At 40.5% G+C, this 14,772-nt stretch overlaps 1 pseudogene; it reads right to left on the bottom strand.

Moving 5' to 3' along the window:
* Window positions 1-5,139: 5,139 nt before the first annotated feature.
* On the bottom strand, window positions 5,140-5,282 carry LOC142443938 (U2 spliceosomal RNA; annotated as a pseudogene).
* Window positions 5,283-14,772: the final 9,490 nt, after the last annotated feature.

The following is a 14,772-nucleotide window of genomic DNA, read 5'->3' on the forward strand; positions in this document are numbered from 1 at the left end:
TAGAGAACTGTAACTCTTTCATAAAGTGAACTTTTGCATAACTGCTATCTACAATTCTGAAAGGCACTGCAACTTGATGTCACAAGTAGAGATTATTTAAGGATACAAATATATTTTGTTCAATATCTGGAGACTAAAGTTCAAATTCAAGCCCAACTCTGAAGGAAGTCTTTTTCTCTGATGAAAAATCATTTGATGAATGACAATCATTTCAAAAAATAGTACTAAAATAGTGAAAAGAAAAAAATATCATATAGACTTGGTTCTTGTTGGGAAAATTATGTAAAAGTGCTTACATGTTAAAACAAAATGCAAAGTCATAAATACCTTAGAATAAAATCATATATATTGTTTAAGTGTTTGTATTTATATATGAATGTGAGATTCCAGATACAACTGAGAAAGCATGATTCACAGAAAGGAAACTAGAGTTAAATTTTATGAAAAGCTAGATATTCTTATGTAACTATGTTTAACCTTGGAAGGAATGAGAATTCCCTAACACTCCATTGTGCTCATGAGGGACTTGTGCTTGGATCAAGAAGTACTGGTGATAACAGAACAAGGGCATGCCCCATGGTTTAAAACGCAGAAAGGTGTGTGTCAGGATGGAATCCTCTCATTTTATTTGTCCAGTCTGTATGCTGAGCAAATTATCAGAGAATTTGGATTATATGAAGAAGAATGTGGCATCAGGAATGGAGGAAGTTTTATTAACAACCTGTGATATGAAGATAACACAACCTTGCTTGCTCAAAATGGGAGGAATTGAAGCACTTGCTGAGGATGATCAAGGATTGCAGAGCTCAGTATGGAGTATGATTCGATGTCAAGAAGATGAAAATCCTCACAACTGGACCAATAGTTAACATGATGGCAAATGGAGAAAGAGTTGAAGTCACCAAAGATTTTTGTTTTGTGAGGATCTATTTTCAATGCTCATGGAAGTAGCAGTCGAGAGATCAAAAGATGAGTTGCATTAGGTAAATATGTTGCACAAGATAGCTAACATCCTGGAAACAAGGATGGTATTCTGAGGACTAAGGTGAGCCTGACCAAGCAACGATAATTTCATGTGCCTCATATGCATGTGAAAGTTGGACCTTGGATAAGGAAACTGAAGAGGAATCAAAGCATTTGAATTATGGCACTTGAGAAGAATATTGAAAGTACCATGGACTGCTAAAAGGACAAACCTATCTGTCTTGGGAGAAGTACAGCCAGAGTGCTCCTTAGAGGCAAGTATGGCAAGATTTTGTCTTACATACTTTTGACATGTTGTCAGGAGAGACCAGTCCCTGGAAAAAGACATCATGGTGGTAAACTGGAGGGGCAGCAAAAAAGATGAAATCCCTCAATGAGATGGAGTGATCAGTGGCTAAATCAATGGGATCAACTGTTGAAGCCCATTAAGACTCAGCCTTGAAATGTTTGAGAAGTCTCATGACCTAGGTGTTTGCTGATTTCTTCTGTGACTTTACGCTTTGCACAGACTGTCAAGGACAAGAAAGCAAGCAAGATCTAGGAAAAACAGGTTGTTTGATTTTCTCAAGGATGTCTGACTTGGCAGAAGATAGAGTTGCTATGTATATCAAATGTGCTTGCTTAACATTGAGATAATAAACCCCAGGTTGTTTCTGCATGGATATAAGGAGTGTGTAGAACAAACTCCGGTGCTTTAGTCCATCATACTGCTGCCCTCCCGATACTTTCTGTCTCTCTTTTTTTCCTTAATCCTCCCTCCCCCTCTCAGGACTGTTCGACTCATCGGCTGGCTCTGAGAATCAACCATAGAGACAATTGTAAGGATGACACAGGACTGGGCAGTGTTTCCTTCTGTTTTGCATAAGTTCACTATGAGTCAGATCTATGGTATCTAAAAAAGAAAACTAAGTTAAGCTCTACATAGTTTTGTTTTGGTCACTTGAATAAATACAACAAAAATCTGAAATGAGACCTGCAGTGGGGCCCACATGAGAAAATGACATTGTGATAGAATATTTAAACCTAGGATAAAAGAAGAATGCATTTCTATAATATTTATATATAAACAAGGTTTCTAAATACAGTATGACATTCAAAATAAACGGCAAATGTAAAATGAAGCTGAATAAATTTTAAAAAATATAAAAAGGACAAAAGCTATAAGTCATAAAATTGAATTGATAAACTGGAAAAAACATAAATGTTATCACCAATAATGCTTTACCATAAAATATCTCCTGCAGGTTTCTAATAATGTGAGTATTTGAATACAAAATATAAACCCAAATCCTGTAAAGAGGGGTACAACTTTAGATCTTTGGCATTTCATCATTGCAAGGACAGGAGATTCATGGCAGCAAAGCAAACTGTCTCTTTGTCAGGTATTTCATTCCAGGGAGAGAGACTTACAAAGGAGGTCACTAAGGATTCTGGGCATCAGCATTCTCCACAGCTACGTCACTCCTTACCTGCCTTCTCTCTGTGTCTCCAAGAGAACCCAGGCAGGCCCACACCCCCTCTGATTCCTACTATGCTGTACTACTGAGGGGTGCGCTTATGCCAATTAAGTTTACTGAAGAGGAAAACTAGAAATTCCCGTTTTAGTCGCTCTTGCTTAGAGTTCCCCCCGGAAGCAAACCTCTCCTCTGCCTAGGGCTCCCCCTATACTGGATGTCCTTCTAATCAAAATTACCACGAACACCAAAGTTCACTCCAGCGCCTAATGAATTGCCATGTTTGTATGTCTCGCTTTCTATTTCTGTAACCTCGCTTGCTCCCGGGTCCTGACCCTTATCAGCTGTGCTCACGCCTTGCTCAGAGCCCACATCTTAAGAACGTGAGTTCATCTCGGTCGCTGGCTAAATACATCCTCTTTCCATCTCTCCAGCGTGCCGCCTGGTCATTCCCATTGAGAAAACTGCTGAAATGGTCCAGGGTGCCACACTATATATATTATGCTCTGTGGTGTGAAATATGTCTGACCCAAGCATTGGTATTTTCAATTACCGCATACTCATATGAAAATTGGACACTGAATCAGAAAAACTTAAGAAGAATCACATTTGAATTATAGTGCTGCTGAAGAATATTTAAATATTTAAAGTACCATGGGCTGTACTGACACAGCGGCTGCAACAATGGGCTCAAACATAAGAACAATTGTGAAGACGGCACAATTCCAGGCAGGGTTTCCCTCTGATGTACACAGGGTCACTATGAGTCAGAATGGACTCCGTGGCACCTAAGGCCAACCATGTGGGTCCCAGGAGGATGCTATGAGGGAAGTCAGCACAGAAGACAGGAGGATCCAACATCGCCAGAGGTGAGACAACAGGTAGCCACACATACAAACAGAGTAGTTCAGACGAGATTTGACAGTTTTCCACCCAAGCAAAGAGAAAAAGGAGCCCAAATGAATGAAAGAAAAGTCATCTGGGCCCAAATGCATATCTCCCCATGGCCTCAGAGAAAACATGGTACCTGGCTGAGCCATGTAATGGCCTTCTGTCTATAGATGGCAATGCAGACTCAGGATTTAATCTATCTACTTACAGTCCCCCGTGTGTGCCTATCATGGATCCTGGTCATAGAAGGGATTGCAGTGGGATGAGACACTCATTTTGCCCCTCCTTGTCCTCAGGTGCTCTGACTGAGCTGGTAGTGCAGGACTTGATTGCTGGAATTATGAAACCCTCACAAATCCTGTCCCTCACCTGCTCCTTCTCTTCAGTGTCTCTGTTACCAGTAGATATGATGAGAACTAGATCAAGGGAAAGGCTGGACAGATGGGGTGATGGGCTGGGCAAATAAGGGAGAATTCAGCTTCTCAGTTTGACATCTCCAACACTATTGGCATGACCATGGACCTGTTCTCTCTGCAGCCGACCGACCTCTGTGCTCAACCAGGACATGGTCAAGGATTACTGTTTAAGGGATACCATGATGACACAGCAGTGTGGTCCAAGAAACAATGACTTGCTCAGGGCGTCAAGAGGGGAACTGTGGGGCCATTAAGCACCTGTGGCACCTGGTGGGGCCAACAGGAAGTTTTCAATGTTGAGTCCCACTTATCGCTGTCTCTATTTTTCTTCCTTAAGAAAAAGGTTCTGTCTTTTTACCTGGGTCTCACCTTTTATAGAACACAAGGAAGACTTGTCTGACTTTGAAGCTTTATAGTGGCAAGGACTCTCCTCAAACCTCTGAGAATTCCTTGTTTCCTCTTCATGAAGGGACAAATAATAAAGTCCACATACTAATGCCTTGGGGAGTTTCATGGAAAAGGGGTGCAGATGTAAACAACTCCAATACCCTCAGACCCTTAAGCCCAACGAACAAATAAATACACACTTTCTGAACTTGACAAATGTCAGGACACATTAGTAAAGAAAACCATCACAATTACTTTTTGGAACTGAGAGTTTATGCTTTTATATTTTATAGTAAATCTAAATTTTCTTGTATAAAATTAAGCTTTCATATATGAGATTTTGCCTTTAAATGGGAATAACTGTGCCTAACTTGTGAATGGCCAGGGTAGATAGAGAATATAAAGGCATTGTTGGAGCAAAGGGGACCCTTGCTCATCACAGCAATGAGCGTAGTCGGATCCACACGGATGTCTGTTTTATGGACAACATGCTACCTTCAAATAGCGTGGGCTGGTAGCATCCCCTCTCTCTACTCTAAGGAAAATGACTGGTTATTGCTAAGTGAGCTTGGCCTCAGTAATAGTCACAGTCCTCAGATGAGTGTCAACTTCCCTCATAGTGTTTTTGTGTATAAATATGGTAGTGCATATGGAAGGTGTAGTACATATTTTGGACAATGAATGCTTCAAAATTTAAGCTGCATATATTGTACCATCAATGTTCCTTATGAAACAAAAAGTAATGCTTATTTTAAAAATAAACCTTCAATACATGCATTTTCAACTTTTCAATCCCCCAATTCTTCGATATTTATTAGACCATTGAATTACTTGTGTATAGAATGTGTCAGATCTAAACCCACTGACAAAGTAGAGAGTCCTAACTCTTTTGTTGTAATATTATGGTTTAGCAACTGGTATGCCTTAAGCTGATTCTCTGTGGGAAACTCCCTTCCTGCGGGAATGTGCCCCGTTGCACAGGATGATTTTGAAGTACAAAGGTATGGTTTTAATTTAACATATTTGTGGTTTGCATTCAGTTTTGCTAAGTCAGACCCATTCACAGGATTAATTGAGGTTTCTAATATGCAGTTCATATACAGTTGAACTGATACTACACTTGATCTCAGACAAAAGGCCGAGAAGCAATGGTTAGGTAGTGGTTTTGTATTTAGTTTTATCCATATGGACAGCAATTGGTAACCTCCAGCAGCTCCGTGGGAGAAGGATTGGGTTTTCTGCTCCCGTAAACACTTACAGTCACAGAAACCCACAGAGGGTACTGTGAATCACCATTGACTCAATGGCAGTGATATATATATATATATGCATTTTTAAGACTTTATTACTATAGCCATCCGCTGGTTCTGATAGCATGCTTAAAACTTGTTTTTCTTTTTCTTCTTTTAGCATGAACTTATATATGTCCAAACTATAATTATAGTAGTGGTATTTTTGACACAACATCATAAAATTGTAAACAAGAAAGTTCCTCAATAATAAATGAAACCTTTATTTCAGGTATTTCAACAAGTTAGGAAACCTTTAAAATGTCAACATTTTTCTAGTTTATTTTTCAAACTCATTACATTAATATACCACTTATGTTGCAAATATTTGAAGTACATATGCAAAACAAAATACAGTGATCAAATTCAGAATAAACAAAATTCCAACAACAGCATCAAGAAAAAGAAAAACAACATACTCAGATAGAATATCTGTGGAGGGAAAGGAAATACTTAAAATTCACATGCACATATTTAAGTATCATTTTAAGAATTTTTAAGGAGATCTAGAGATACATTCACCCTTTCCTACTTAGAACTGCAAGCCTGGTTGCCATCTCCTTGGAATTAACCCGAAGATCATACTGTCCATCATGACAAGATCTAGGTGACCATTTATCACATTACCATGCCTCACTTCCAATTCATCAGAACCCAATACCAGTCTTGAGCACCAAGTCATCAGTGTGCGACCGAATAGATCCTTTTTTGACATCCATCAATTTAAGGCAGTGGCCCCTGTGTGTCTTCCTGGGTCAGAAAGAGAAATAAGATTTAAATGCAACATACACAGTCTTTCAAAGATTCAGCTCTCAAATATTCATGCCATCCTAGCACAAAATCCTTGAATTCCCCCAGGAAACCAGATTCTTGTATTATCAGCATGATTTAAAGTATGATATGCTGCAGCTCATGGTATGGGAAGCCAGAATAAGGGCCAGGGAGGCTGCATTTAAAGGCAGAAGTCAGAAATATAAAGGAGTCTGGGGTTACCTGGCTCTGTTCTTCCATGAGACGGCTAGATGAAAAAGAAAGCTGGAGACAACAGATTCAGAGTCCCCACCTCATCCTCACTGACTAGGGAAAAGTGTTCAAGGAAAGGGGAGAGGCATTTTCCTCTGTGCAGAAAGGAAGAGGGAAGAATCAGCCTCCACCTCTGAGACCAGTGTGTGCTCCCAGCATACTCCAACCTGATGGCCCTGTCTAAGCACTCTTCAGTGATAGAAATGCCTCTTTGTGAGAATTCTTGAAGACATTATATTTTCTTAACATGCAGAATTGTTCTTATCGTCTGCCCTGTGTCCTCCTCTACGCTTTGATGCTACCTCTTCCCAGAAGTGTCCTATGAAAACATGGTGGCCATTTTCTTAGGGACTTGACACAGTTGAGCTTATGATCTTTTTATCAATACTGGAGTACAACACCAAGCATTACCTGTTAATGCAGATCATGTAAAACTTGGGGATCAAATACAGTAGAAATTGTTCCAACATCCTAGAAATAAAGGATGAATTCACCTGTGGTTGAGGGAAGCTTGAAGATCTGCATCCTGCCCTGACACCCTCTACATGTAATCTCCAAAGTGTCTTCAAAAACTAACACAGCGATACATACCACACTATCAGACAAGATAACATTAAGGGGAGTTGTATAAAAGTTAAAAAAAAAGAGGACCTGATGCAAAGGGCTTAAGTGGACAGCAAATGCTTTGAGAATGATTGGGGCAGGGAGTGTGAGGATGTGCTTTATACAATTGTTGTATGTATAGGTATGGATTGTGATAAGAGTTGTATGAGCCCCTAATAAAATGTAAAAAAAGAAAAAAAGTTTTAAAATCTGTATCAGTCTTTAATATGTGATACATATGCCATTTTTTATTATTTCATATTAAGTGCAAAATACTCATCACCACAATCAATTTCAAAACTTGTTTTATTTTTTAAAGCATTTTATTAGGGACTCACACAACTCTTTTTTTTCTTTTTTTACATTTTATTAGGGGCTCATACAACTCTTATCACAATCGACACATATAAATACATCAATTGTATAAAGCACATCCGTACATTCTTTGCCCTAATCACTCTCAAAACATTTGCTTTCCACTTAAGCCCTCTGCATCAGGTCCTCTTTTTTTTCCCCCTCCCTCGCCGCTCCCCCTTTCCTCATGAGCCTGTGATAATCCACAGATTGTTATTTTGTCATATCTTTCCCTTTCCGGAGTCTCCCTTCCCCCTCTTTTCCGCCATCCATCTCCCAGGGAGGAGGTCACATGTGGATCCTTGTTATCAGTTCCCTCTTTCCAAACTACTCACCCAGTACCCTCCCAGTATCGCCTCTCACACCCCTGGTCCTGAAGGTATCATCCCCCCTGGATTCCCTGTGCCTCCAGCTCCTATCTGTACCAGTGTACAACCTCTGCTCTATCCAGATTTGCAAGGTAGAATTCAGATCATGAGAGTTGCGGGGGAGGAAGCACTTAGGAACTGGATGAAAGCTATATTCTTCATCGGTGCTACAGCACACCCTGACTGACTTATCTCCTCCCCTAGATCCCTCTGAATGGGGATCTCCAGTGGACGACAAATGGGCTTTGGGTCTCCACTCTGCACTTCTCCCTTCATTCACTATCGTAAGATTTTTTTTTCTGATGATGCCTTATACCTGATCCCTTCGACACCTCGTGATCGCACAGGTTAGTGTGCTTCTTCCATGTGGGTTTTGTTGCTTTTGAGCTAGATGGCCACTTGTTCACCTTCAAGCCTTTAAGACCCCAGCTGCTATCTCTTTTAATAGCCGGGCACCATCAGCTTTCTTCACATTTGCTTATGCACCTGTTTGTCCTCAGGGATCATATCATGGAGGTGTGCAGCCAATGATATGATTTTTTGTTCTTTGATGCCTGATAACAAATCCCTTCAGAACCACGTGATCACACAGGCTGGTGTGTTCTTCCATGTGGGCTTTGTTGCTTCTGAGCTAGATGGCCACTGGTTTATCTTCAAGCCTTTAAGACCCCAGATGCTATATCTTTTGATAGCCGGGCACCGTCAGCTTTCTTCACCACATTTGCTTGTTCGCCCGCTTTGTCTTCAGTGGTTATGTCAGGAGGATGAGCAACATAGAATGCCAATTTAATAGAAGAAAGTATTAATGTATTGAGGTTATACTTGAATAGAGGCTCAATGTCCTTCTGCTACCTTAATACTAAATCTACAAATATAGGCACATAGATATATTTCTCCATCCTCATATGTATACTTGCATATATACATGTCTTTGTCTAGACCTCTATAAATGCCCTTTGCCTCCTAGCTCTTTCCTCTATTTCCCTTTACTTTCTTCCTGTCCCATTATCATGCTCCGTCCCCATCTGGGTTTCAGCTATACCTCTTTGTTACTTTACCCTCGATCATTCCCTACTAGGCCTACCACACCCATCTCACCACCAATTTGGATCACTTGTGGTTCCCTTGTCCCTGGGTCTGTTAACACCACTTCTTACCACCCACCTCCCCCTATCCCATGTCCCCCCAGAACTGTCGGTCCCGTTGTTTTTCCTCCAGATAGTTCATCCAGCTTATCTTATTTAGACAGACCTGTGGAGATAATAATATGTACAAAAACAAGACAGCAAAACCAAGCAACAGTATACAACAAAACAAACCAACCACTGACAAAGAATAAAACAAAAACACAACAAGGAAGAAAAGCTTGTAGTTTGTTCAAGGATCGTTTGTTGGCCTTCAGGAGTGTTTTCCAGTCCAGTCTGTTGGGGCACCACACCCTGGCCCCAACGTCCACTTTCAGCATTCCCTGAGGGCCTTGCCACTTCATTCCCTTGCTGTTCCACTGCACCCCCTCCAGTGCTTTGCCTCAGTGTGGTGGGATCAGGTCAGGTGCAATTTCCACACCGTGTCTCCGGTGCTGTCCCCTGCAGGGTCATGGGTCAGTGAGGGACGTCATGTCTCATAGTGGGGCTGGCCATGTGATCCTCTCTGTGAACTGGCTGCTCTAATGGGGGTCATCATCCTCAGGGCCTGGTGGGCCAGGATGTGCTCCACTCTCCTACTCCCCCTTCATCTGCTTCCATGCCAAAACTTGTTTTATGTCAGAATGTATCCATTGTTATCTTCACAATTCTACCCTGTTCTCACCCTCCAACATGGCATTCAGTAATTATTAGTCTAGTTACTCTCTCTATAAATTTACCTCTCATGTATTTCATATACATAAGATTATAGAAGAAAGAAATCAAGAAACAAAAAGACAAGAACAATGACAAAACAAAATAGAAGAACCTCAAGTGAAAAGAGAACATAAAATATTAAAAACTGAAACAGCTTTAAAATGGTAAAAAGGGAGAGCAAATGATAAGGTGTTACATTTATGCCTAACCAAATCTTCCATAATAATTTTTTAATCATCTTTATATGATAGCACAGCCATTCACATCTCTGATCTATTATCTAAGGGATTCACCATAAGCTTAATCAATGTCAGGATCCTTTAAATAGATCTTGGGCTCCAAAATCAGTCATCTATAGCCTTTTGCAAATTGGGTCTTCATAATTTAAGCTCTGATACTCTTCCCTCCTCTATATTTGGATTTAATTACATAAAATCTTTGAATCACACTGGCTGGTGTGCATCTTCCTAAGAGACTTAATTGATCCTTCAATCAGCTGGCTGATTGCTGGTAGACAAGTATTTAAGTTCCCCGACACGATTCTTTTTGATAGTTTGACATCACCTGATTCTGTTCATTCAAAAAAATATATTATAAATCACATATCATGTATTTCAATTATTTAATTAAATTAAAAGGAGTTGTACAATTACCACCATGATACATTTTAGAACATTTTTCTCTCTTGTATTCAATGTAATTAACTTCCCATTTCCCCCCATCTTACCATGCCATACTGCCCCCCAAAATTATTAATCCAGTTACTGTCTCTATAGATTTTCCTATCCTGGATTTCATACACAGAAAATCTTTACAAAATTTTTTTTACATCACCCAACAACAAAGTAAAACAGAGGAAAATCCTCAATATCCAAAAAGTAGAACATATTGAAGACTGGTATAAAATTTAAATGGGTTAAAAGGGAGATCAAATAATAAAGTGTCAACTTTTAACCTAAGTGCATCTTCACTAATCTACTTTCCAATGAACCTGCATGATAGCCAGGCTCTTCACATCCCTGGTCTATGGTCACAAGGAATTCACTGAAGGCTTAATCAACCTGTATTTTCCATTCACCTATTTTTTTTAACCCAAGCAACTTTAAAATATGTCAAAATGGAGATAAAATGATAAGATATTACATTTTAACTAAACTAAACTGCTGTAACCAACTTTACAATGCACTCTGTCTGATAACAAGGCTATTCACATGTCTGGATTATGGTCAGCGGGATTTACTGGAGACATAATTCATGTGTGGACCCCAGAAATGGATTATGTGAATGGAAATTTTGTAGAAAGAAAAAAAATTAATCCTAGCATATAAATTGTTCAGAACAACAACAACTACAAACAGATTCTACAGGCATTCAAATTCTGAATAAAAATAATTAATGGAAAGTATAATTTGAAATAAAATATTGTGTTCCACAGATGTAAGAAAATTTATTTTTTTCACATCAATGGAAAATTACATACACACAAATGAAAAGCTAAAAAAAATCTACTTCCACTGTGTACATTCTGATACATAATTGACCCAATTTAGACTTTGGGAGTCTTTGTAAATCTATGTGGGAAAATACAGTCTCATCGTTATGTGATGGGGCATCTGCAAGGTTTGAACTGCTGAATTTATGTTTGCAATCCCAGTGCTAAAGAGATAAAAGACACTCTATTTCACAAAAGAAATGTTCAACATGATAATACACACTGCTGTCACACACTGTGTATTCCATTAGGGTCTGACAGACAAGTTAAATCACTCAGAATCCTGAACATCAAGAGAATCTCCATATGTGACACAACCTTCCTTCCTCTCAGCTTTTCTTTTTCTCTCTTTGTTTCTCAAAGAGATTCTTGTTCCCACATTCTTCCCTCCTTTTCTGCCAGGATGCACCATGGAGAGGTGTGGTGACCTCTTCTGTGTGAAAATGGACTCTGTCCTACACATGTTCCACTTCATGAACCCCTCTATGTCCCTGTGTGAGGTCACAGTATGCATGGCTGGAACCCCGACACGATCACAGATTACAGGCTGTATTAGTCACCACTAGAGGCAGAGCAACTTAGATCAGGTCTGGTGGTTTCCTCATATTTAGCTTCTGGCCCTAAGATGCCACAGGGAGTGTATCTTCCCACTGGGCCCCAAATGCAAATCTCCCTGGTGGGTATCAGAGAAATCACCATCCTCCTAGGAGACACTCTTGTGGTCTTCATCATCCAGACGGCCATGCAAACACTGTGGACACTGCTCTGCCTGCTAGCAGTCACCCTACGTGAGTGTCTCTAGGTCAGGGGATCCATGAATCACAGGGACTTGCATGGGAGAGAGCATTATTCACCATGACTCCTCTTTTCCTCAGGAGTCCTGTCAGAACCTACACTTTAGGAGTCTGGCCCAGGGCTGTTGAAGCCCTCAGAGACGCTGTCTCTCACCTGCTCTGTCTCTGGTGACTCCGTCACCAGTAGTTACTACTGGAACTGGATCCGCCAGCATCCTCAGAGAGGACTAGAGTGGATGGGATACTGGACAGGGAGCACAAGCTATAACCCAGCTTTCCAGGGCCGGATCTCTATCACTGTGGACACAGCCAAGAACCAGTTCTTCCTGCAACTGAGTTCTGTGACCACTGAGGACACAGCTGTTTATTATTGTGCTAGAGGCACAGTGACAGAAAGACACTGTGAGCTCAGACACAAACCTCTCCCAGGAGGCATGAAGGAATGTGCAGCAGGTGGCACTCAGGACCTGAGTAGAGTTCATCTCCAGGAACCTGTGCAGAGGGCGTGACAGAGGATCTTCCTCTCAGGCTTCCTCTCCGTGACTCCTGTTTTTAGGTGAAATCCCTTGTTTGGTGTATTCATAGCTTATAGTTTTAGATGCTCTCAAGTCAATTATGTCTCACAGAAGCTCTGTGTATGACAGAACAAAAGTTGTGTGGCCCTGTATTACCCGCACACTATTGATATTTTCAAGCTCATTGTAGCAGTCACTCTGTCAATAAGTCACCTTGAAGTCTTCCTTTTATGACTTGCTCCATAGTTTACCAAGCAAGATGTATTTTTCTTTTCTTCAACAATTTTTTGGCACTTCATCCATGTGGAGTTTTTGTGCCAACATGGCTCCCACAGAACATGTGGGAGGAGTTTAGCCTGTCAATCAGGTTGCAGTTTGATTAGAGGACACCTGAGAAAAATGGCTCTCCAAGGTTGGCCTCTTTCTCTTTCTCCCTAGACATGGGACACACACACGATCTCTGCTTCACCTTCCAGTAATGAGGCACTTCAAGTCACGATCACGGAAGCCAGAGCCCTGGAGATGCCTCCACCGCCATTGCATCTACAAGACTTTGCCCCTATTGGGCTGTGATGCTACTGCATTCTGCATCAGTGCATGTGGCTACAGGAGTCTGAAGAGGGACTTATGGACTAGCATCAGACTTATGGATGAGTATTGGACTCAAGGACTTGATCTGGACTGGGCTTGGATGCTTTCTTCATGTATAATTACTTCTGGAAATAAAGCTCTTCCCTATATATATGAGTCTCTCTGAATTTGTTTCCCTAATCAATCCAGCTTAACACACTCTACTATCATTTAATTCAATAGTTAAGCCATATCAAAAAGAGTTGTAAAGTTATTCCCATGGTCAATTGTAGGACATTTTCTTCTTCCTTGTATTCATTACTATTCAAGCAATTATTATTTAAATTTTGGCAAATATATGTGCAACAAAACTTCCTTCAACAATTTACACATGTATAATTCAGTGCCAGTTATTATACTCTTCATGTTGCACAACCACTATTGATAACCTTTTCTAAACAATTCCACCACCATTAGCACAAACTCAATGTTCCTTAAGAAAAAAAATTCTTCCTTTATCCATCATAACTATAGGTCAAGTTTTTCTTAGTAATTCTCTTGATATAATATTCACATATCATACACTTCCATAGTTAAATCATATTTTAAAAGTTGCATATCAGTTCTAATACCCTTCCCACTCCCGCATTCATTATTTCTCCCCAATTCTCCTCACCCTCCCCACCCTATCTCTATTCCAGATAATCATTGATTCACTTCTTTTCTATATGCATCCACTCCTTCGGTGCTTCTATAAATTAGGTATTCCCAATTTTTCCCTTTACTCTTTTTTTAAGTGCTTTTATTAGGGGATCATATAACTTTTATCACAATCCATACACAAGTCAATTGTATAAAGCACATTTTTACATTAATTGTCCTCATCATTCTCAAAACGTTTGCTCTCCACTTAAGTCCCTGGCATCAGCTCCTCACTTCCCCCCTGCCTCCCTGCTCCCCCCTCTCTCATGAATCTTTGATAATTTATAAATTATTATTTTGTCATATCTTACACTTTCCAACATCTCCCTTCACCCACTTATCTGTTATCCATCCCCCAGGGAGGAGGTAATGTGTAGATCCTCATAATCGGTTCCCCCTTTCCACCCCATCACCACTCCACCCTCCTGGTAGCACCACTCACACCACTGGTCCTGAAGGGATCATCTGCTCTGGACTCCCTGTGTTTCCAGTTCCTATCTGTATCAGTGAACATAATCTGGTCTAGCTAGATTTGGAAGGTAGAATTGGGATCATGATAGATCATGAATTGGGTGGGGAGAAAGCATTTAGGAACTAGAAGAAAGTTGTATGTTTCATCGTTGCTATACTACACCCGAACTGGCTCATCTCCTCCACACCACCCTTCCATAAGGGGATGTCCAATTACCTACAGATGGGCTTTTGGTCTCCAATATGCACTTCCCCCTCATCCACAATTGTATGACTTTTTGTTCTTTGATGCCTGATACCTGATCCCTTCGACATCTCGTGATCACACAGGCTGGGATGCTTCTTCCATGTGGACTTTGGTGCTTCTGAGCAAGATGGCTGCTTGTTTACCTTCAAGCCTTAAGACCCCAGACGCTATATCTTTTGATAGCTGGGCATCACCAGCTTTCTTAGCCACATTTCCTTATGCACATGTGTTGTCTTCAATGATTGTGTCCAGAAGGTGAGCATCATGGAAGCTATTCCCAATTTAATCGCTGATATTTCCTTTCATCATATTTGGATTTTGTAATAGTTATATTTGGATCATATAGGCTGCTGGGCTTCTTCGATGTGGAT

This window comes from Tenrec ecaudatus, chromosome 3 (assembly GCF_050624435.1).
Source record: "Tenrec ecaudatus isolate mTenEca1 chromosome 3, mTenEca1.hap1, whole genome shotgun sequence".
In the NCBI taxonomy this organism is placed as follows: Eukaryota; Metazoa; Chordata; class Mammalia; order Afrosoricida; family Tenrecidae; genus Tenrec; species Tenrec ecaudatus.